This window comes from Cupressus sempervirens, chromosome 3 (genome assembly GCF_028749045.1).
Source record: "Cupressus sempervirens isolate cs-2001-9-10 chromosome 3, ASM2874904v1, whole genome shotgun sequence".
In the NCBI taxonomy this organism is placed as follows: Eukaryota; Viridiplantae; Streptophyta; class Pinopsida; order Cupressales; family Cupressaceae; genus Cupressus; species Cupressus sempervirens.
The window spans coordinates 234,212,725-234,239,154 of record NC_143120.1 but is presented as its reverse complement, the minus strand read 5'-3'; the positions used below and the strand labels follow the sequence as shown (position 1 = coordinate 234,239,154).

General features: G+C 34.0%; 1 protein-coding gene across 2 annotated transcripts in view; it reads left to right on the top strand.

Annotated features, from left to right (window-relative positions):
* The first annotated feature begins 1,118 nt into the window (after positions 1 to 1,118).
* LOC149565716 (uncharacterized) overlaps positions 1,119 to 26,430 on the top strand; it is a 161,821-nt gene continuing 136,509 nt past the window's right edge. The window contains exons 1-2 of one of the 2 annotated variants that reach the window (XM_089819207.1): positions 1,119 to 1,321; positions 1,455 to 1,588. The gene's annotated coding sequence lies outside the window, so the exon portion shown is untranslated. Of the gene's footprint in view, positions 1,322 to 1,348; positions 1,589 to 26,430 lie in introns of those variants that run through there. The other variant, XM_089819208.1, reaches the window with a different exon arrangement.

Below are 26,430 nucleotides of genomic sequence, written 5' to 3'. Positions count from 1 at the left end.
ATAGGCTTACAATGGGTTTGTAGGAACTTTGGTGGTCTTGTTAGTAGATCGAGTTTTGATGTTTATTATGAAATTAAATCAAAGGCAATTTATTATTACGGATATACCTTATCATTAAATGTCACGGGGAAGTGATTTGTAAAAGAAAAAGCAAGCACTCCCAAAAAGTAGAAATAAAAAACATTCTAAAAAAAGTAGCAAAAGAAAAAACATTCCCAAAATTTAGAGGAAAAAATTTCCAAAATAAAGTGGGAAAAAATATTTCCCAATAATGAGGGGAAAAAACATTCTCCAATAAATAGGAAAATAAAAAGGGTGTTTTTTCTAAAGATTGAAAATTAAAATAAAAAGTGGGTTTTTATTAATCCCACATGGGTTGGTAAAGAGGCTAGAGCTTATTAGGATGATATAAAAGCAATTTTGTGAAGCTTATTTCTTATGCTTGGTTAATTGTACTTATGCTTGTGCTCTTGAAGGGGATAGCTTGCTTGTTCTTGTTGGGTTGTGAGGACAAGAAATATTGCAAGCGAAATCGTCTATGTCACCGAGAGAAATGATCTAGAAGATTGAGAGCGACTTCATTACAAAGATACAATCTAGATGATTGAGAGTGTCCTCATTACAGGTATTACGTCAATCACCTAACCATGAGACGTTGATATGAGCTACAATTATTTCAAATTGACTGTTGTAGGCGTTTCCACCAAATGGGTATGGTGGATTTGTGCTTTCTAATTTGATTTAATCACTTGGTATTCATAGTTTGCAATAATAATTCAATTTTCAGATTTGTATCAAATTTTGTATGTTAAGTCAAAAGATTTTGACTATTCTTTTGTGTTATTTATTTGCAATATAAAATTGTTATTCTATTCTATTCTATTCTTTTTCTTCAAGCATTCTCAAAAGATACGTTTATTTCCAAAACATAAAATAAAATTGAACTCGTGACAAACTGAATTCTACTCTTAGAAAACCAAAGTACATCAAACTCTATAAATTCCAAACAAAAAACAAGATTATAAATATCCTATACACAAATACTAAACCCTAAATATTAAATCCACAAATGTAAACCCTAGACATTATATAACCCTAAATCTCATATACACAAATGTAACCCTAGAAAATATACAACCTTAGAAACCCTTATTGTAGTTGTTGTGGGAGGAGGGAAAAACACCCATTTTTGGAGGAATTCCATTACCCTCATATAGGTAGATACCTAATCGCTCACTTCTTATTTTCTTAAAACTTCCTTTGGCTGTCGACAAAATATCTTTTGAGAGCTGACTAATTCGATGGGAGTGCAGGATAGAAGGTAAATGAGAAGCTCCCTTGGTTTGATATAATAATTTATCTTATTACCCTAAATGTAGTGTCTGGTTATTATTTCGACTCCACTTACACATAAACATAACCCTTGCAAATTTCACATTTCCCCCGGATTTCAGAGGCGGGAAAGCTCATCCAAGCTCGTATATATTTGAGATCCGCCAATAGTGAAAGACGCTACAATACCCAATTCGTGGCTGGGGGATCCTCTTTTTTTGTGCAGCTGCTGCAAACAACATTGTATTGCTCGAAGGTATGGCTTTCTCAGCTCTCCCACGACACAACTTTATATTCTACTCTTACAATCTCTTTTTCTTCAAAATTTCGGAAGTTCACTCTTTCTGAAGTGTTGATTCAAAGATCTTTTACGTGAGTTAACGTTTTCATTCATTATTGGATCAGAGAATTTTAGAACTAGTGACAGGGCAGGGTAAAGAGTTTGTATTTCATTTGGTGATGGAGAGTGGAGTGTAGTAGTAGCGGTGTTGTGCGCAGTGGAATGCGATGGCAAGATAATTAAGGCTTCCGTGCTCCATGGCTTCTCAGTAAAAAGCTTCTTGAAAGACTGATTAATGCTTTTTGGATTTGGGAGACGAACTGTCATCTTTGCCCAACCGAAGCTCTTTTATTCGGTGAAGGCTTCAAGCTGACGGAGGCTTGTCAAATCTGTGTGACAGCAGCTGTAGTATAAACAGGAGCAGTAGCACGCATAAGCTACAATTTTCATTTTTCTTTGAATTTAAAGAATGCTAAATCACAACAAAAAGATATGCTTAACTTATCTTTACAGATGAATTCAGGAGAGACATTTGCAGAAAATAAGTACGCACAGTGATTCTGTGGTTTTATTTGGAACTTTCGGAGAGTTACTATATTTAAGATAACCACTGTTATGGGCGCTCAAATAGCTTACCCGCTACTAAGAAGACTGTCAAAACTATTAGCCGCTTTGGCAATATTACGCCTTATTTTCATCTCCCTTCACTTGCATAGCAGCGATGTATTGTGGAAGAAATGGGATATCGGGAGTATTATGTGGTTATTACTAACATTGTCAGGTTGAAACACCTTTTGAATAAATGAAAATGCATGAGCGAATCTGGTTTGTCCTCTTGCTCGTGTGTGCACATGCGCATGAGTGCGAGTGCATGTGTTTCTGCTGACTATCTTTGATAGTGATTTCAATTTGCAACCATGCTGCAGTCCTGCAGTGCATTTTTTGTTGGAAGGCATCTACCACCCCTCTCTTCCGAATTCAACAAAATATCCCGTGCCCTTTTCACTTATATAGGCTCAATAATCCCTTTCATCGTCCATAAGCATGCCTAATTTTTTCCTAATGCAAACATTGGTATTGTAAGAAAAACAGCTTAGAAGCTTCCTTGAGATGCCTTGCATCCAATTTTCTCAACCAGATCTCGTTATTGCGTTTGGAAAGGTACCGGATTTGGTTTTCTCCTCTAGGCGTTTCGCTTCCTGGAGTTTATTTAATTGGAGTCTTACTTTGCTCACGTCAAATGCTAATTTTATATTAAGTATTTATTCACTGCATGCTGAATTGGCCATTCTTAGTTTTGGAACTCTCGAGTTTCAAGAATGTTGACCTCTGCTGCAACCAGAGGTTGACCGAGGAAGTTTGCTACTTTGCTGTTTGAACCGTCTTTTTGTGATGCCATGTCTAGTTTCTTTCACTATTCCTCCTCTCTGCACTCCTTTCCTTACTTGATTATTGCAAAACTTCATATTAATAGATACATAGACACATACATACACGTTCACACACACATTTATGTAGATACATACATATGTATATGCATTATGCACTTTTTTTCTTTCATACCACACCAGGAAATTATAAATGGGTTGCTCTGCTATGCTGATGAATGCCTCTGCTGTTTGTTTTGTTGTACATATGAGTACTTTTATTGGGGTTGGATTGTTTGTGAATTATTGATTGATCAAATCAATTCTTTCGATTGCATGATTTGAGGTATTGATGTGTGATGATGAAGAGATTGTTGACTAGATGATTGACGAGTGACAATGTGATGAGTGCTTTTTGACATATTGGTGAAGTGAATGTATGATGGTTTGATAGAGTGATTTGTTGATTGATTGTTTGCTTGATTTCATAATTGCTTTTGTGGATTCACAAGTGATCATTGAATGTTTGGAATGATCTCTCTTAGGTTTTACTTGTGAAAGGGTCCTACCTTTTATAAGACTTCAGACACCACTTTTTTTTGTTGCCTCTGAGAATAATATATTATTATCCAAATTGATCTCCCTTCCATTTCATCTTCAAGCAATGTTACTTGCAAATACTTTTTCAGCATAATTTTCCCTATTTTTTACTTTTTTGCCCCTATTGCCATCACTTGCTCTAAGAAAAAAATCCATCCCAAAAACCTATTTCCTCGTCTCCTTGTACACTTGTCCTGGAAACTTGGGTTAGCATAGTCTTTAAGAGAAACCTTCTCCCCTTTATATCTTCCAATGTGTGAGAGATTGTCACAACTCTCTTCATGTTCACCCTTTGCAATGGTCACAACCTTTCACAATTATCACCCTTAGAAACAGTCACAACCCTTCATTATTTCTCCCTTTTGAAAGAGTTACAACCTCTTAAAAATTACCCATTTTTGAAAGAGTCACAACCCTTCATCATTGCTTATCTTTGAGAGAGTCACAACCTTTAATAACTACCACCCTTTTGAAGAGTCATAACCCTTCATCATTCCTACTGTGTGAAAAAGTCACAACCTTTCATTATTGTCGCTCTTTGAAAGAGTCACAACCTTTCATTATTGTTACTCTTTGAAAGAGTCACAACACTTCATAAATTTTTCCCTTTGAAGGAGTCACATACTTATTTTCCTCTTGTTTCTTTTTCCTCTTCTATTAGTCCTTTCTTGATACACAACTTCCTTTTTCTTTTCCTTCCTCTCTCCCCTCCAAGTGGGGTTATTTTCTCCCTTTTTATATCTCATTTTTGAGGGACCCACAACTTTTTATTTCATGTCTTTTAACCCTTCGTTAACTTCACAAAATTTTAATCATGTGATATATCTTGGGATGGGGACATCACATTCCACCCCACCTAAAGAATGCTTGTCTTTTGTAGACTAGGGTGCTTAAGAAACTCCTCTCCTTCTCATGTTGAATCCTCTTGAGACAAGTTTTTTGACTTGATGAATTTTTTCTTATACTACTTAGCTTCCTCTTTCTTGCTTGCATTTTTTTTCGGAAATCAATATCAACTTACCTTTTCATCCACAAGGAGCAATTGTGTACAAGGAATCACTTGCTGTCCAAGGGTGTTTAAGAAACTCTCCTCAAGTTGCATCCTCTAGAGGCAAGTTTTTTGACTTGTTGATTTGTTTTTAACTCTTAGCTTCCTCTCTCTTGCATGATTTTTTTTTCAGAAATCAATATCAACTTGCCTTTTCATCCACAGGGAGCAATTGTGTAGAAGGAACCACTTGCTGTTTAAGAGCTTTTTTGGGGCATGACACATGAATAGGCTGTGACTTTTGCTTGTAGATGGTAGCTCCAACTCATATTGTACTTCTCCATATTTTTGATCACCAGAAAAAGGTCCATAAACTTTGGTTTAAACATTTTTACTCCACTTATTTCCAATGTGGATTGTCTGTAAGGATGAAGGTGCACAAGAACTGTATCTTCCACCTCAGATTACTTGATCAACTTGATGAAGATCAGAAGCACAATTCTTTTGCTGTTTATGTGCAATCTGAATATTATTCTAAGTACCTAAGCATATCTTTGATTGCTTTGGTGCACTCAATAGCTTTCGGAACTTAAAAATAAAAAACCCAGTTCACAAGTGTAGAAGCTTTGTAACCATACAAAGCTTTAAAACAGATCATACCTATGCTCATATGACGTGTAGTGTTGTAACATAATTTTGCAAAGCTACCTTGTCCATGATTTTCGCTGCCTTGAAAAATAGTTTTTCAAGTAGCTGTCAAGCCATTTGTTTCCAATTTCCATTTGATCATTTGTTTGAGGATGATAATCAGTGCTATGATTGAGTTTTGTTTTAACTAGCGTCATCTACTCTTGTCAAAAAGTGCTGATGAATATGCAGTTTCTATCACTTACAATTCTCTTTGGCACAGCAAGAAGTTCAAATACTTGTTCAAAAAAGAGACCAGCCACTTGTGGCGCTTGAATTCGAAAGACATCAACATTAAGTGAGCTTGTTAGCGAGGCTATTCACCACAAAAAAAATGCAACCCTAAGCATTGATCTTGGACACCCCGGTAATGAAATCCATTGAAAATTGTTCCCTTTTTTGATTTGTAATAGGAAGGGGATGTAGCAGCTCTGTTGGAAAAGAAACTTCAGCTTTGTTCCTTTGGCACTGTATGCATTCCTTCACATGCTTGAGAACATTGCCTTTCATGCATTCCTTGAAATCATTTTATGGATGTGCCTGTATGTATTCAAATAACTTGGATGACAATTAAGCTGACAGTTGTAGACAGCAATAAGAATATAAAGATTTATCTTACTTTCTCGTACGAAAAGGTTTCTATCCTTTTATAATAGATTATGTCATCAATACTTCATATTCATAATTGATTTTCCCATGTAGAATGTCACAAGGATGCTTACTTTTTAAATATTCTACTAATAGACAATCCTTCCTAGAGGCTGAAAGTTTTGAAAGTGAGAAAAATGAAGGGTTTGTAGGTAATCTATCACCAGAAAATTATTTTTCCCTTTGATAAATTCAATATCAAATTCATATCCTTGAAACTTACTTCACGTTGTTGTCTCTCATTTAACCCCTTTTGCTCCATGAAATACTCAAGGCTATTATGATCAGTCCTCAAATTGATATTGATGAAACTTTTCAAGTCCATGTATGATTACCCAAATTTCTTTGTTATATGTAGAAAAACTCTTTTCAACCTCATTCAATTTTTGGCTCTCATAAGCAATTGGATACTTGTCTTACATTTAAACAACACTAATATCAGTACCAAATGCTACACACAAGCATCAAAGGTTTAGAGAAATGTGGTAAGGCCAAAACTTGACAAATGCTCATTACCTTATTAAGATGGTCTATGATCTTTTGAGTCTCATTTCACCAAACACAGGCATCGTTCTTGGTTAAATCTATCAAATAAGAAGTCAATGAAGACAATCCCTTCACAAATTATCTATAGCATGTGCATAGACTAGCAAAACCCCTCAAATGGGATATGTTCTCTGGCAATGATCAATCAAATATAGCTTGAATTGCAATAATCCTTCCCTATTTCTTACCAAATATTAGTAACATGTCCATCTTTCCCATGATATGTGCAATGGGGCCGTTTATTAATCTTTTGATTTTTTTAGTTGTGGTATTATTATTATTATTTTTATTACGGTTATGATAGGACTTTGAATGAAGTTTGTTATTGGAATAATTGTGATTATTATGGTGACTTTTTGATCTGAAATTATAATTCTGATTCTGGTTTTAAGACATGCATGCATGCTCATTAATTTTGAGGGTACCAAACTGAACTAGTTTGACTTCCTGAAATAATAAGCGCTGAACAATAGTTTGAGTCAATTGACTAACTATAGGAATAACAAGTTGAGCATGCACATTTGTAATAAATTACTGAAACTGCCTAGGAAGACATTTTTAGGATTGATATGAATTAAATGAATACCATATAATATTACTCGTAAACCATTTAATTGACTTTTAAGAGAATCAAAATTTTAATAAAAATTCATCCATGGTATTAATGTCCATATACTTGAGATCTTCTAGTTGATCTTGAAGCTGAATTTTTTGAGATTCATTACTACTATCATAGGTATATTTTAAGATGACCCATGCTTCATATGCGTTAGTGCAATTTCCAATTAAAACATATAAGTTAGGAACAATAGAAATCCCAATTAAACTTAGCAATTCCTCATTTGAGCCTTCCATTTGCCTTGGCTGACTTGAGGAGCAAAGGTAGCCGGTTTAGGAGGATTTGTAGAACCATCTAACAAATGTTTAAAGTGAAAAATAAATGAAATGTGGGTTTTCCACAAATGATAGTTAGAATTGCTTAATGTAATTTTTGGAATTTTTGTAGACATGATGACAAAAAGTGGTACGAAAATATATACACACCCCCTTAAGTGAGATTGAGAAAGCAATTCCCTTTAATTAAAAAAATAAGTTAATAATTTTAATTTAATGAAAATAAATTTTATTACAAATACTTTATAAGAAAATGATTAAATCTCTTATCCTTGAGAAAATTAAGAATCAAATTTTTCATACTAAACAATACAAATAACAGTACTAACTTTTTGAAAAAGTTATATTTTAAAAGCTTTTGTATACATATGTTTGAAAATTTCAAAGAATAAATTGAATTGATAAAATATTTTAAACTTTTGGAAGTAAATAACTTAAATTCAAAGCGTAAAAATTATAAGACAAAAGCTTAGAAAAGACAAAACAATGAAAAACTTTATAATATGTTAAAACTTTAAATATATAAGTCTAAAATTAATTTGTGTAAAGCAACAAGTATAATGAATTTAAGAGCCAAACAATACAAGTAGCAATACAAAAAATGCAGCAAGACATGACAAAGAGGTAGTTAGAAGGAAAGATATTGATGCAAAAGTCAAATAAAGCTTATTCTTGCAATAGAACAATGTCTTTTGCCTTTGTTTAGAATGAGTGTTTGTAAACTTTGTTGTCTTGCATTTTGTCACTACAAAAATGTAGGTAACAGTACGAAACTTTTCCAAACTAGTATCATATTTTTTTAAGGTTATTTCATTATTTAATTGGTTTGTATTGATCAATCAAACAACAACAATCGATTTAATGAATCATTTTACTGAAGGTTTTCATCAAGTCTTTTTCATTTTTTCTGTTTGTCTAGCCTATGCTTGATTTTTGAGTCCTTTGGTTTTGCTCAAGTCATTGCTTCGATTTGATCTAACTTGGGGCTTAATTAGAGTTGTCAGTCAAAAGATATGACCAATTTAGTGCCCAATAAGTGGACCTTTTTGATGCAACTGCACAAATAAAAAATATTATGTTATATTTTTAGTTTGACATTCACTTTTTGAAAAATATAACTTAAATTCATTTTATTGTTATGTTTTTATCATTTAAATTTTCACTTAATGTAACTAAAGTGCACTTTATGTTATGTTTTTAAGTTGAGTTGCTTTTTGATTTTTCACTTAAGTGACTATATTAACTATATAGTTCAATTTAATTTTTGATTTTGAAATCAAATGCTCTTGTAAATATTACTTATCAAATGATATTTATATGTTATATTGTTAATATGATAATACAAATATAATTTATGTTCTACTCAAGTAATATTTTATCAAAATTAAATTGACATGTGTTTAAATGGATAAGTTAAATGTGCAATACATCTTAAAAGTGAACCTTTTTGATGCAGTTGCATGTAAACTCAACTTAAATGTGCAATAACATCTTAAAAGTGGACCTTTTGATACAATTGCATGTAAACTCAACTTAATGTGCAATAACATCTTAAAAGTGGACCTTTTTGATGTAATTGCATGTAAACTCAACTTAAATGTGCAATGACATCAAAAAGTTAATATATATGTTATATGCATATGCATAAAAAATGTGAGTTTTTGCCTTGGGTTGCATATGCTAGTAACTTAAACATGTCTTTACACCAAAAAGGTGCATTTTACATGAAAGACATGTCATTGCAACCCCAAAATCCATTTTTGGGCAAAAAACATGTTTTAAAAACATGCATATGCACCAAAAGGTGTGTTTTTGCCTCGGGAGAGCCCATTACATGTTTTTTAAAAATGTAATGGCCTCTAAAAGGTGCATTTTGCTCTATGTTGCATTTATAAAACATGCAAACACCTCCAAAGGTGCGTTTTGCTCTCAAACACATGCATTTGACCTTCATATACTCGTTTTTGAAAAAAAACTCTATGCATGTTCTTCCCAAGAACACATTTTTGCATAGAAATCTTGGATTTCTTCATGGGATATCTTCCAATCTTCTCCTTTAGGGACGTTTTTGCAAATCTGATCCTCTCCATATAAAAACGTTGGATCTTTTTGCCAAAAACTTGTGTTTTCAGCTCCATTTGAAGTTATGTTTTGAGGAAGAATGCCCAAAATTTGGGCCTCCAAAATGCACGTTTTTTGCCCAATAAGGAGTTGTTGTGAAGTTCTAATCATTCTAGATGATATTGTAGGGCACGATTTTGCATTTTATGGTAAAAAATGACTCACGTAATGCCCTTTTGGTTTTTCTTTCATCTTTTGCTAAAAATCTTGGGAGTTTGAGAGATTTTAGGGCACATTTTTGGCATTGTGCATTGAAAACGCCTCATTTGCTGCCCATTACAAATTCCTCTTGCAAAGTTGGAAAATATCCAAGTTTATTTGAGGTTTTTTTCAACATTGGAGCTTCTTCCTCCTTCATTTTTGGCATACAATCATCTTGTAAGTGGACATTTTCTTTCTTGCTAATTAATTTGTGCTTATCTTGCCAATTTTGTGTATATTTTAGTTTGATGTTTTACACTTGTTGATTTTGTTGCCATGAAAAGTGTATTTTAAAAATGATGAAATGGTCAATTTTCATGTTTTTTGGTTTTTTTCAAACTCCAAATTTGAAATTGCATGTTGAAGTGGTTTGCTTGTTGACATGTTTGAGTCTTTTGCCAAAAGTATGTTTTTCTTTTGAAGTTTGTTTTTGTGTTTTGTGTGTTTGCTTTTCGGTTTTCTTCATGTTGGAGAAGTTGCAAGTATGTTTTTCTTTTGAAGTTTGTTTTTGTGTTTTGTGTGTTTGCTTTTCGGTTTTCTTCATGTTGGAGAAGTTGCAATTTCTTTCCCAAGAACTTGATCATGTTTCACTGCACTCCACCTTCCATTTCATGCAAGAGCATCATTTCATTCCATTTCCATCTTTCCATATCCACTTTCCTAATGGCGTCTTTGGACCTTGAATTCGTGTGAGAATGTGCCAAGCACTTTGCTTTACAAAAAGAAAAAAGAGAAAAAAGTTGCAGATGTTTGTTAAAAAGTTATTTTGAGTTTATATTCGGACACCATCGAGAAGGTTTTCAAAGTGTCAGAGACTCCATAATGTGTCAATCTACAAAGGAGAATTCACGACAACTTGAACGAGAAAAAACTTGATCACATCAAGATTTCAAATGACAATGAACAATTCATCAAAGAGAGCTAGAGGCTATCAAAAGACGCAACACCATGATTATCAAGGTGAATGTAGTGGCACAAAATACAAAAACTTCCAATCCTATGATCATCCGAGATTGCATCGCCAAGTACAAGGCCCTTCAAAACAATCTCTAGGATTGTTTAATTTTTTTTTGTCTTTGTTCTTCTTTTTCTTCTTTCATGTTTGTAATTGAAGAGAATGTATTACATGAAAATGTGTAATTACATGTCATACAACTTACATGTGTAATTACATGTAATGCGAGTTGCATGTAACCCAATAATTTCTTAGTTACCAATTCGGGTTACGAATCCGATTCGGGCACGTGAATCGGATCCGTGGATTCGTGATTTTTTTTTTTTCCGATTAGGATTCGTGGAGGATTCGTGAATATATATATATATATATATATATATATATATATATATATATATATATATATATATATATATATATATATATATATATATATATTGTTTCTCTCATTTATTAGTATATATAATGCATAAAAAGGTCATTTTAGCACTAGAAAGCAAAAAAATATATTTAAAAAAGTCATATTAAATAACTTAGACTCACTTAAACCTGTCGATCCTTGAGGATTCATGCTGGATTTTTGAGGATTCGTGCTTGGATTCATGCAGATCCGGGCAGGATCCTTGTTTTACACAGTGGATTTGTCAGGATTCGGGGGCCATGAATCCGGACGAATCCACTGTGTAAAACAAGGATCTGCTCGGATCTGCACGAATCCAGGCACAAATTTGGATCCGGATCGGACCCGAATCCGGATCTGGCCTCTAGGGCACGAATCCGGTAACTAAGAATAATTTCTCTCATTAGTTAGACCGAGTGAAAGTTGGTTGAGTTGCTCCCACTTTTTCCTCCAACTTTTTCTCAACTCCTTTGCCTATATAAAGGAGTGACCCCTCATTGTAAAAGTCATCTTTTGTTGCATGCAAGAAAGCTTTGCCAGACTTGTGCAAGCATAACTTTGATTTTATAGTACGAATTTGGGAGAAAAATGAATAAAAGAAGCAATTGAATTTGAAGCTTTGACTGGAAGCAATTGTGATAGAGCAAATTAGAAGTTTTGACTGTAATTTGTGCCTATTGTTTTTGATTCATGTTATTATTGTATGTTCAATAATAGAGCATAGTGATTTAAGAAGCAATTAGAGCTGAAGCTTTGATTGGGAGTGGTTGTTTCAATACATAGACTAGGAGCTTTGACTGTAGCTTGTATTACCATCTCAAATTCACGAAAAATAGTTAGAATTTCCTACTTCTGGAAGACTTTGTGCCCCAATGGTAGAGGTTATTCTTATAGAGTAGGTTAAAACAAGACTTAGAGTCAAATTGGTACACTTTCAGCTAGCCTTTGCGTTAGTGTTGGTTCATCAGTATCACTGTTTACAACTTTAGATAGAAGTGTAGTTTGAGGTTTCATTTGGCCCATTACTCACCGAGTAAGTGGATTCTTTCTCGAAAGCTAAGATGAAAGAATATTGGTAACATTCCTTACAAAATCTCTCAACTTCTTGCTTACCTTGAGTTGATCCAAGGAATGGTGAGAAGGGGGAGCCATTCCTTTAATGTAGGAGAGACTTTATCTCACACGCTGTGGTTGGTCATCCTATTTTGCAATTGGATTTTATCCAAAACTATCAGTTGCAAAATATCCACCCAACAAACTCCTTGCTGAAATTTGGCTCAATTTGAGCCTCAAATTTGTAGAAAGAAGATGAATTGAACAAGGTGGATGGTTGAAATAACACAAAGAGGTAGACAAGTTATGTGATGTCCCCGTTTAGAAATAGTATTTATTTAAAGTGATTTTAAATAATAGAATAAATAATAAGAGAGAATTAGCAAAATGCTAAATAATCTCCATAATTTTGATTACTAAGGATCGGTTGTCCTCCAAAAGATGGGATTAGGAAGAAGTATGTCTTAAAGAATAGTTGGGTCCAGTTGGAGAGAGATATTTCAAGGAAATGAAGATAGGAATCATTTTGGAGGGAAGATTTATGGAAGAGAAAAGAATATAAATAAACATTGGAGATTCAAAGCACTCTCTCTCTCTCTCTCTCTCTCTATATATATATATATATATATATATATATATATATATATATATATATATATAGGTCACCGATTGAATGGAAGATAGGATATTATTTTTATTTACAAGGCTGGCAAGCAAGTTCTCCTCAACGATGATGTTGTCTTGTATTTATGAGCTTGCTAGTGTTTCACAAAATATTATATCAGTTTGCTGTTAGGAATAAATGGCGGATATATTGCTTGGTATATATGTAACTTTAAAATCTGATAACAATAGCAACGAAGTATATTGGCATTAATAAATGAATATATATTAACGATCATGAGATCATAATTATATATGTTAATGATAATAAAGTCGAAAATCATGTGTATATATACAAACACACACACACACATATTCTATTTGAGCGGTATTAGTCTATATTGGGTAAGGAATTAATTATCTGCAATGTTGGTAAGCATTATGTGTCAATAAATTATACTTTTATGCATTTATGTTGAATATTGATTTACATAAGAAATAGATATGAAATAAAATTAATTAATGCATACTACAAATGGATGATTGCCCCTACTTTTACTATATGTTTATGGAAATCAAATCATTTTCTTGTCTATTGAACCTAAGATATAAGAATTTATGTTAATTTAAACAATAATTGAACTTAAAAATTAGGGGACATTTAAGTGGTATCAAAGCATGGTCCTGCTAATTAAAATGAATCTTACTTACAAATAATATCAATAAGACTAGAATTATAATATATAGTTATATTTATCATATGAATATATATTTATAGTGTCGTAATGCAAGCGATATTGATATACCCTATCTGTTAATCTCTTGTTGTCTCGAGAATTGATCGTTGGTGTTGTATAGGGAAAGACAATCCTCACAAGATAGGTGAATTCTAAGATGGGTAAGGATATGCATCTCCAATACATTAAGGGAAAATCCTAAGATGGGTACAAATATGTAGTTCCAATACCTTGAGGAAGCCTATTTGTGTTAAGTATCCTATGACAAGCATATCTACTCTCTCCTTAGAATTGGGTTAGGAGAGTTGTAAGGAGTTGGGACTTAATTTGTCAAATATCTTGAATGTATTATGAAACTATTCATTGAGTTTTAAAGTTGAATCAATTTGGTGTCATAATAATGGGCATTTGTTGCCTATACATTATGTATGATTGTGTCTTTATGCATTTATGTGTATACTTTGTGTAGGCTTCATGTTTTCACGCATTAATATGTATACTTTTTGTATGCTCAGTGTCTTCATACATTAGAGTGTATGCTTCGTGTCTTGACATATTCATACATATATTTTATAAAATCAAGTGTATGCTCTATGTTGATTATAGTTGGTTTATCTAGACTGGTAGAATAACTTGAAAATGATGAATTAGAAGCATGCTATTTTACAAACAACTCCATTATGAAATTAACTAAAATCATCTTTCCCAAAAATGAGAGAACACTTAAATCATCAAATGTTACTATCAAATTGTAAGGAGAAAGACTTGTAATTGCTTGAGGACAAGCAATTTTAAGGTGGGAAGGATTATGATGTCTCCCTTCATAAATGGAATGTAATAATATATAATTAAATAATAGAAAATAAAGAATTAGCAAACATGATAATTAATCTCCGTAGTTTTAATTATTAAGAATTGGTTGTTCTTTAACAAATGCGGTTAGGAAGAAGTATGTCTTAAAGAATGGTTGTGTCTAATTGAAGAGAGTTATTCCAAGGAAATGAAGACATAAAAGGGTGATGGAAATTGTTTTATTGGGGGGATTATGGAAGAGAAAGGAAGAAAAAGAAGCATTAGAGATTCAAAGCACTAAATATATATATATATATATATATATATTGGTCATTGATTGAATGGAAGATGGGAAATTATAAGTATAGTTACAAGGCTGACACGTTTTGTGCTCAACAATGCTTTTGCCATGTATTTATGAGCTCAATTATATCAATTTTCTATTAGGAATAAATAGCCTATATGTGCATATGCATGCATGCATGCATATGTGTGTGTGTGTGTGTGTATCATGATAACAACAATGGAGTATAATGACATTAATTAAAGAAAAAATGTTAATGATCATTAGATGATAATTACATATATTTATATTTTTATGTTATAAAATATATATATATAAAATTATAAAATTAGAAATCATATATATATAGTTATGTTTATATATATACCTATATATTCTATATGAGAGGTGTTAGTCTATATTGGGTAAGGAAGTAATTATCTACAATGTTGGTAAGCATTGTGTGACAGTTAATTATACTAATACACATCTATGTTAGATATTGATTTACATAATATCATTATACCATAATTCTATTAGGGATAGGGAGTCTCTACATTGTCTAATATATATAAATATAGTAATAGAAGCAATGCTAAGATTTTCATTATTACTTTAGTAAAAGAAGGAAGGTTGAAGCAACACAAGGAATGACAGTGTAAATCCCAAAACGATAGTTCTCATGATAGGGTAGGGATTAATGACCTTGAGTGCTTTGTAGGCAAAGTCCGAAGAAAGGATTAAGGGCTTGGATTTGTAAACTATGAAGAATCTATCAAGTGGTCTCTAAGCGCTTTGTTTTGTATTCAAACCTCCTCTCCTTATAACAAACTAATAGCAAGTCAAGCTTAACAATAAGAAATAGATATGAAATTAAATTGCTTAATACATAATACAAATGGATGATTGCCCCTACTTTTACCATATGTTTATGGGAATCAATTTATTTTCTTGTTATTTGAACTTAGGATATAAGAATTGAGATTAATTTGTTGTCCTCCATTTTATCATCACAAAATCGAGTTAATAGTACAAAACTTTTTCAACTAAGTTTCGCGTATCTTTGAGATAATTCACTTTTTAATTGGCCAACGTTGATCAATCAACCGTTCCCAATTTGCATTGTGAATCTTTTTACTGAAGACTTTCGTCAAGTCCTTTTCGTTTTTTCATTTACTAGCCTATACTTGATTTTGAAGCCTTCAAAATCCTTATTTGCGTATTTGAGAGTTTGTTTAGTTTGTTTTAGTCTTTTTGTTTCATTCAATCTTTGGTTTTCAGTTTTCCCTTCGATTCGGTATATCTTAGGACTTAATTGGACTTGTTAGTTAAAAGATGACCATTTAAGTGCCCAAAAAGTGTACTCTCTAAGCTCAATTGCATATTTAAAAAATGGATGTTATATTCTAATGTTGAGTTGCACTTTTGAAAAATATAACTAAAATTTACTTAATGTTATGCTCTTAAGTTATTACTTTATGACTTAAATTTATAACTTATATCATTATAGTTCACTTTATGTCATATTTTGATGTTGATTTGCTTGCCGATTTTTCACTTAAGTGACTATAGTGCACTGTATAGTCTAAGTAAAATGTTTTTTTTAATTAAATATTTACACATAATATGTAAACTCCATAGTGTAAATATTCTATTTGATCACTTTAAGTGATATTTACTCAATAATCAATTAGACATGTGCTAAATAGAAAATTTAAGTTATACAACTCAATAATATCTTTTTGAAATATGGCACATGCAAATGCATCTAGAGAATGCGACTTTCTTCTTGTATGCAAAATGCAAATGACCAAAATATGCAAATGCATCTCTAGAATGTGATTTTGGCTTGTCTAACCCAAATGCATGATAAGTGAAGACATTTTAAAATATCTAAATGCACTTGGAGAGTGCGATTTGCATTTGAAGGCAAAAGAAATACATGTTATTGCACTTCTAGAGTGGGATTTGCTCTTTGAAGGGAAAAGCTCGACGTAGGCAAATGAAAAAGTTTAATACATGCAAAAGGCTTTCTTGAGTCCAATTTACATCAAACATGCCTTTTCTAGCCCAGGCGTTGCATGTAATGACAACTCTAGAGTGCAATTTGCACTAAAAGTCACAAATGCATGCATTCTCTTCATGCTTTTGCATCTACAGGGTGCATTTTGGCTTTTGAGTTCATTGTAAATGCTTCTAGAGTCCACACTTTGCCTCTTTGATGCCAAAAACATTTCATTCAAATGCATCTCTAGGGCACAATTTGCACTAAAAATGCCCAAACACATGCAATCCATAAAAAATGTTTGCATGCAAATGTCTTTTGAGACCACATTTTGCATCATGGAGCCAAAAATGCCCATGTTTTAGGGCCTTCCAAATTCGATTTATATCAAAAACGTTGGAAGAAAGGTAGTTGCAATAACATCTTGCTCATTCATGCACATGGGTTCGCCCTTGGAGACCATGACTTGCCTTAACTTTGAATTTTTCAATGGTTCTTGGTTGTTGCATGTGTTTGCACTTGGAGAACCCAATTTTGGAGAAGACTTGTTCATCCAAACTTCTCATTTCTCCATTTTTGGCTCATTAAGCTCCAAGTAAGTATAAGGATTCAACTTTGCTTGTATTTCTTACTTGTTTTGCTATAATATTGGATTCTCTGGCTCTTTTTTGTCCATTTGTTCAAATGCAACCCTTGTTTAATGCATTTAGTCTTTAAATAAGTTTGAAATCTTCTTATTGCAAATACAAAAATCTTTTAAACTCCAAAAATGGAAATTGTATGTAAGGAGAGATTTTAAAGTTTATCATGTTTGAGTCAAAAGCAAGGGGTAAGCTTTTGTTTTGTTTTTAGTTTTTCTTTCTTGTTTGTTGCTTGTTTTGATTCATTTTTTGGAAGAAAGTTGAGGATGCCCACACAAGAATGCAAGTGCATATACTTGATTTCATCTTCCATGCCAATCCACCCTTCATCCATTTGCCACAAACTCCATCCTCCAACACATGCAATTACATATTTATCTTAAGTAAAGATGATGCATTTTTACTACATGTAATTACATCTAGAGAATCCAATTTTGGTAAAAGGTCACACTTTTAAATACCAACGTCATTTTGCACATATCCATATGCATTCAACTTGCATTCTTGGCCATTCAAACAAAAACCCCATCCTTGTCCACATGCAATCCATCATTCTAAGTTCGCTTTTGGCCCTTTTTGTCCAATTGCTTTCCGGTTCATTACCAACCATCACATGTGTTCCATAAGTATCTAATCAATACTTCGAGCACTTATTCTTTATAAATCTGCCATTGCAAACTAAAATCTAACACCTTCATGGATCTAATCTCTCTAGACGATGTATTTACTCTTTGGAATTTCCATTTTGCAGCGCAAGATATGTTTACATCACCAAAAGCCAAGGGAAAGATGAAATATCAATATGATAATTAGTTGGCTCACACCATTGCGTCACTTGTTTCATCTACTCTTGATCAAATCTCAAATACAGAGATTGGACATGTTGACATGGCCAATTTCTTGCAAATGCTCGAAACTCCTGCCAACAAGAATATGCAGTGTACTGGAAGTAGTATCATTTTTTTGGTATCCAATTCCCTACGGTTGCCCTCAAATTCGAGTTTGTCTTGGAATGTGTGCATCGTTTTAGCTCCAAGTCAAAAACAATTAAGGATGTGGATGGTAAGGTACTTTCCAGCTTGGATTTAGATGTTATTGAGCAAATGTTCAAAGTCCCTCTAACTTAAGAATGCATGGATTTGTCTAAAGAAATGTCTATGCGATTGTGGAATCAAAGCAAACTAGGGTATCAGAGGCATGCAAATGATAACTGGTTAGAGAACAAGAGATCCAATATCTCTAGATGGATGAAAACAATACACAGATCTGACTTCTCTCCAAAAGTTAATGATTTGATCGCTCTCCTTAGTAGAATCTGCAGTCTCAAAGAATAAAATCACTTTAGGGTTTGGATGTATAAGTTCATCTTTCAATTATTTGAAAACGGAGAGCTCATAAGAACATCATTGTGCAAACGATTGATTCATGTGGGGATATCATCACCATTCTACATGAATTTATATTTGGTTTACATTGCTGCAACCATGGGGGCGTTCTTAGGACTTTCCACCAAGAGAGATCGGCCTCTAGTTCTCATTTGGAACTATTATGATGAGATTACGCTAACACAAAGCAAGCATCATTATAGGAGGGTATATGATGCGTTCTTTGGGCATTTCAAGTGTCTTTTTGACAAGTAGTTAGCAATCAAAAGGGTAACAATGAGGCATGGGAAAGGGTAAATTAGTTCGGGTGTATTTTCTTGCAATTTGCTACTTTCACCTACCTAAGAGTTGGTTATTTTCAAGAGAACCGTGTACTCTACTGAGATATCCTATTGATAGGATCATTCTCATGGAAATGACCAAACAACTCATGGAAGTTCAAACATACGAACACAACCAGCACAGGCCAGGATTCAATATCACCACTTCCAAACCCCTCCAGAGTGGTTGATATACACTCAATTTAGTGGATAATGCGAAAGCTATGGAAGTAAAACTTCAGTTCATTACCTTGAAGAAGTTCAAGGCTAGACTTGACTTTGACTACCGAGTGATGCATTCAAAAATTAAAAGGGCATTAACCCACGCTCATCGAATGGAGGCTGTGTGGATTGACTTGCATATGGAGATAGATATCATCAAGATGGACTATTGCAGGCTAACATTGCAACAAATCATCGACCTTAACATGGTTGAGATTCCAGAAGGGTTTGAGATTGACGATGATGACATAATCTTGGTTCCAACATATTGCAATACTCAACTTGAAAAGCTTGGCCTCTTTTCTATTTAGTGGCAACAAAAAGAAGGAATTTCTATCTTTGATAGATTCCAATCTATTTTGCTAAATACGAACAAGTGGCTGAAAAGCAAAGGCCTCAAGAGAGTACATCCGAAGGTTGGGATAGATTGCAATCATTTCGGGCCTGTTGGAAGGAAATCTCTAGTGGAAATAAAAAAAGAAAGATGGTTAATCCTCGTTAATCCTCTTTAGGGCTAACTGAAATTGTCAAGTTTAGGCCCAAGGGAGGAAAATGTTCAATTCCACTCTCGAGTTCTTCGTAAGCATCCTTGCAAGCGCAAGAATCAGAAGAGTAAGAGGGAGAGATAATGATCATATTTCCCACAACTGCCAAACAACCAGGAGCCATCTATTCATGAGGAACTGCTGTTGGATGTCGTAGACAATGATGTGGATTCATTCTCCACTGTATTCACACCTACCATTCAGTTCTAAAGGTGAACATATTGACACTCCCCTGTTGGAAATGTAATGACAAGCAAGTGACAGGGGGGGGTGTGAATCATGAACCAATTAAACTTTTTCACCTAGATTACTTCTACCATACTTCTTTAGATTGTCTACTCTAATTTCATGCATGAACACAAAGTAGCAAGGAAATCAACACCATTAATACTTTGACACAAGATTTGGTAACTTAGAGACCCTCCAAGGAGAAGGTAAAACTGGGGTGGGGATGACACCCACAATGCTTCACTACTGCAATAACAAAGTTGGCCTATTAGGGCTTACAATTGATCACTTCTGGTGATTTGCTTTGTTAGGAGTATGAAGGACTGTTAGGTCCACTTTGTAAAAGGATTTTACAATACAATGAAGTATGTACTTTGTTAAGAGCTTTAACAAAGGATTGTTAGGTCCACCTTGTTAGAGGTTTTGATTGATGCACTTGTTAGGATGAATCAAAAAGATGATCTCTGCTTTGCAACTTGATTTGCTGAAATAGATCCTTTGAATAATATGATCACTTGACTGTGATGGATGAGTCTCTGCTCTGCACTTTATATTGCCTTGTAGCCTGCTTGCTCAATTTGCTCCATATTTGCTCCTTGTCTTCATTTATATCTCATATTACACTTCTTATCTTTTTAGACAAACTAATTTGTCTTCCTTATATACCCTTCAATCAATGACTTCATACCAAGTCGGCTCACATAAGAGTTATCTTCATAATAATCAAATTATACCTTTAGGTCAGCCCAAATATTGATGCTCGGGCAATACAGTGAGCTCAGGTGATACAGTGACTTGGTTAGCATTGGATGCTCAGATAACATTGTGACACTTGAGTCATACAGGAGCAATCTGACTTGAACTAGTTAGCTCAGTTCAAACAGAGAATTCATCTTACATTGTGATTGTGAACTTGGTTCACACTGGGAACTTGGTTTCCACTAACAAATTGGATAACTCGGTTTATGTTGTGAGCTCGATTAACACAGTATATCCTTCATCTTCTTGGGCTACACTAAAATTTGTTCTCTGATGGAAAGTTCGATTGCAGTATTAACCATAGTAACACGGGGACGCGTCCCCCCCCTTTTTGCCCGACGTCTCGGAGACTTCAACGCACCGGAGACTTGGGGACTTCGTCTCCTCGTCCCCAGCGGTGCCACTAGATTCCACCACCTCCACCGAGGATGGGAGACATCCTGCTATTCACTATTTGCAAATTCAACTATTTATGTTTAATGTTCGATGTTCCAATTCAATGCAATGTTTCAAGTATTCACTCTTTTACATCTTTACATCCTATATTGCAATACATATTTTCATAACTAACATTTTTAAATACCATATGCATAGATATATACACCCCTCTTGTCCCTTGCCGCCGTCCCCCCACCGTCCCCCCGCCGTCCCCAAATTAAAGCCCCTCTGTCCCCCCGTCCCGAAAACTTGTCCCCCCGTTTCGCCGTCCCCCCGTCCCCTAGGGTGGTGTAACTATGGTATTAACTGACCTTCCTAGATAGCTTAAGTAGTTTGTCGCTAATTGACAATATGTCTTGCCATAGGGTCAACATCCCCATCTCTTTTGCAACTCCTATCCTCACAGTAGAGCAATATGAGAACTTGGGAAATGTATTTGATGATTTTCCAACTCTAACAAAAGGTTAAGTTTCCCAACTTGATACCTCGACTTCAGGGTTTGGGATGTTCATGAGAGAATCATCTCAAAGAACACACATGGTTCCAAGTTCCAACTATGCAAATTGAAGCATATACTATGACAACAGAAATAGAACTAGGATCAATGTTTGTTGTAGCCACTTTTTTAGTTTCAACAGATGAAGGTTTCACTTTGCGTACATGGTTGGGAAACATCACCATGAAAAGGAGAAAGATCGTACTACCTCTAGATGATCTCCCTACAAAGAAAAACAAATCTAAGCTCCCAAAGGTGAGGGTTGTCTCAAGAATCCTTGTTGATTTTGTGAAGATCAAATATCTTGAGATTGTAGAGCCTTTGGTGGATAATTCGACTGAAGAGCTGAATTGCTTAGATTGAACTTTGTAAGCAATCGTGGCTGGGGTGTTTACAAGATGCTCAAGATGCACTCTCAAACTTGTCAAAAAGCAATCACAAGCTTTGGGAGAAGAAAAATTAGTTGAAGTAGGAGAATGCTTGTCTTTATGAGGTCATTCACCAACAATCCTCGTAGCCTGCGGTCTTCACAAACAACTCAAGTGAATCAAAGAGCCGAGGCAACAAAGGCTTGGTGCGAACAGGTTATTTGAGAAGGAGTTAAATCGATCAAAATGTTGGAATCATCGTTGTTGTTACACCAAAAGCTTTAGTTGTCAATGAACATCACAATAACCAAAGACAAGGATCCATGAGAGGTGGTTAAGCACATGTTACAAATCCATCGGTCTATGCTGAATGATACCTTCACCTAGAGGGGACAGAGGCACCAACTTGCCAACACAAAGATGCTCTCAAAGTCCTTGAACGTATCAGAGGTGTTGAGGAAAGACTCCATGACATGATTGCTTTTTTCAATCAAGAAACCAATACCTTGAAAAAAGATTTTGGTATCTAGGATCAAATGGCAAAAGCTGATTTGGATGTCTTGATCTCATGGGACATCGTTCCATCCTTAGATATCCTCTATCAAGGACTCATCGGTCATAAGGCACATGTGGTGGAAAAGCTTTTGACAAAAATAAAGGAGGCCTTAGAAGGTTGTTAGGTAGTAGAAATGGAGATCATGAGTGATCTAAGACAGATGGGATGCAAGGTCCTTAGAAAAGATGATAACTTGCTCATTGAAGAGGAAATGACTCTAGGGTACACCGACAAAGTGAATGCTGATGTTGATTTAGAAGATTTTGGATTGCATACGATGAACACGTTCGCTATATACAAGTTTTTGACAAAGCACTTGTCGGATTCTCTTGCAGAGAATTACTAAGTTGTAAAAACATGACATGCTAATGTAGTTGGGGTTGAAGCCATTTCAAAGACAATGAAGATTCCAGATCTTCTCATGGTTCATGATTGTATTACTAAGTATAAGGGTTTCGTTGACAATCTTAAGGGTTGATTAAACTTTTTCCGCCTTTTTCTTTTTAGTTTTAGCATTTCATCTTTGTAGACACAGAAGGTAGATTTACATGTAATCACAATTGCATGTAATTCAATTGCATGAAGCTTCAATACATGTAATCAAACAAATCTTCTTTCTTAGTTTTTCTGAGTCGAAGTGGTTGCATTGCTCCCACATTTTCCTCCTTTCTCTCACTTCTTTTCCTATATAAGGAGTGTCCCTCTCATTGTAAAAACTATTTTTTTTCTTATGCAAGAGAGCTTTGATAAAATTGTGTAAGCATAAGTTTGGTTGTGTAATATCAATTTTGAAGAAAAGTGAATACAAAGAAACAATTGGAGCTGAAACTTTAATTGAGAGCAATTGTGATAGTGCAAATTTGAACCTTTGACTGTAATTTGGGTCTATTATCTTTGATCTTTGATTCATGTTGTTATCATGTGTTTACTATCAGAGCATAGTGTGTTAGTAAACAATCAGAGCCGAAGCTCTGATTGAGAGCAATTGTGATAATACATAGACTAGAAGCTCCGACTGTAGCTTGTGTTATCATCTTAAATTCATGAAAATAGTTAGAACTTTCCTACTTTTGGAAGTCTTTGAGCCCCAATTGTAGAGGTTTTTTTTAGAAAACTAGCTTAGAATAGGACTTAGAGCCAAATCAATATGCTTTCAATCAGCCTTTGTGTTGGTGTTGGTTTATCAGTATCACCATTTCAAGCTATTAGATAGAAGTGTAGTTAGAGATTTATTCTTGCCCCTTACTCGCTCCACGGGGAAGTGGATTCTTTCTTGAAAGTTAAGAAAAAAGAATATCGGTAACACCTCTTACAAAATCTCTCAACTTCTTGCTTACCTTGAGTTGATCCAAGGAACGGTGAGAAGGGGGAGCCTTCCTTTCAAGGTAGGAGAGAGTTTGTCTCATATGCTGTGGCTGGTCTACCTATTTTGCAATTGAATTTGAACAAACTGTCGGTTGTAAAATATCCACCTGACATAATTTAAATAATAATTGAACTTAAATAATCAGGGGATATTAAAGGATACGAGAAAGTGAAACTACATAGAGAAAAAAATGAAAAATAGAGATAGAGAATCATAGAAGGCATGCTGGAAAATAAAAAATAATCAAAAGCATGAGATGTAAGAATAATTGCAAGTTAGATCAATAAATGAATTAGTCTATAAATAAAATTAAAAGTTGTATGCATGTTAAAAATTGATTAATAGAATTACATAAAAAGAGAGACATAAACAAATTAGTCTAGATTTGAGATCAAATTGAGTAAGAAATAAGTTAGAAATATGCATAAAGAGGTTAGATTTTTTAATTAAAACTCCAACAAAATCTTGTGTGTAAAACTTAATAATCAATCAGTTTAGAATTGTTTTTATTTTTGGAATTAGCTATAACCTTGCGTTTGACATGACAAGTGTTAAGCCTTTCAAAACTCAAAAAGTAATGCGGATTTAAATTTTAAATTAATCTAATTTGAAGGCAATATAGAAAAACCTGCAAAGAAAAATGTTAGAATGGTTCTGCTTGGAGTATTGGCAGCAAGCCTTCCAAAACAGATCAAACAAAATGGAAAACCAAAAACCAACTCTTTGGCAGAAAGCCTTCCAAAGAGGATTAGAGGGAAAACGATTAAATTAATTTTAAAAACCTGCAATATAAAATGAGTTAAAAGTTAAAACAACAATTAAACTTCTCTCCTCAAAGTGTAACTCCAAGATCGGTGAGCTCACAGCAACGACAACCTTCATCAACTTCAACTTAAAAATGTATTAGTAACTTAAAAAATAAATCCAATCAAGTTTATTGATTGAATTAATGTCATCATTTGAGATGGAAAACTTAAGACAACAATCACAAATGAGAGTGGAGACACAAGAGCTTTTGAAAGGGGAAAGTAAAGAAAATCACTTGGGGAGAGAAAGAGAGAGAGAGGCTCTTGTTAATGTTTGGTAGCTTCACTTGGATAAACTCATGAGACTAAACAAAAGTTATATATATATATATATATATATATATATATATATATATATATATATATATATATATATATATATATATATATATATATATATATATATATATATATATTTGTGTGTGTGTAGTTAAATAATAAGCTACTATATTAATTAAATATTAATGAATAGACATGTCCCATGAAGGGACATGTCTATCCATATCTTATCCATGATATAAAGAGAGATCGGTGCACTTGGAACACATACCAATAATGGCAGTGCTATTACATTTGCAGCGAGCTTGGAAAATCAACATGGTATCAAAGCTGGGCTGCAAATGAGAAGACGAATATGGCATTCCTTGGTGACGAGTGTGGCCAGATCAATGGCATATCAACAACCTTTGACTCTGTAACTTTCGCCTGATTCATCTTATTGTGCTCAATCATGCCTAGTTTCAGTTTGGGGACATTCCGACATTCGAGATTGTGAACAGCAAAAGTGAAGGATATATTATCTTTTGTTGTATTTCCTATCTGCAATAAATCTGCCCTTTGATTTAGGAAGCAATCTACTGATAGATTGACTCATGCAATTGTATTTTTCAAACAATTTATGTGTCCTTAAATTAATTGGCAATTTGTTCCCTTGCAAACCATGGATCCAAGCAGCACTTTGTTGACATAATCTACTACTATGCAATGTCATTTTTTTGGAGCAATCTGCGAGCCTTGAATCTAAAGTTTGAAGCTTGGAATATGAAAGTCGGGCTCTATATTCAAATTGGACGAGGCTACTAGACATATTTCTATGATGTCGTAAATGGAAGTTTGCCTTAACAGAAGCACACATAGTGATTCAAGGATTCAAAGGTCAAATATCAACAACACTTAATGTCTTTAAAGAATTATATTAATTATCTCTTAAAAATGGAACTTCATAAATTTTGTCGATAACTAGAAGTGATTCTATGCTTAAGCAACATATTTAATGGGAGGCAATACCTTATAACATATGACTAATGTTGAATGTCAAAATACTCTTGCTGTAATTTTCTAGAGAACAAAATCAATGATTCATGTGTTATTTGGTGTGGAAAATAGTCAGGACTAACGGTAATATTAGAGAAGTATGGTGCTAATAATTTATTATTGTTTTATTGAACCTTAGAAGCATCAAACCCTGGAAAAGTTCGTGTATATATTGTTATAGTCGATCTTTTTTTTTTTTTTTTGATTAGACTGTAGGAATCGGGTGCAGCACGGCCCCCCCTATAAACTGCAGTGCACTGGGTAAACTTTTTAACGTGATCGATAGCGTTGGCGCGACACGCCCATCGGTACCACGGAGATGGGGGAGACTAGAACTCGTGACCAACCCCTTGCAACAGGGACGATTTAGCCAACCGAGCTAGGGCCCCTGCCCATTATCGTCGATCTTTATAGAAGGGAAGGATTATCGTATTATATCAAACACTGGGAACAATTGTATGATAATAATGAAGTGCACAAAATATACACTGAGG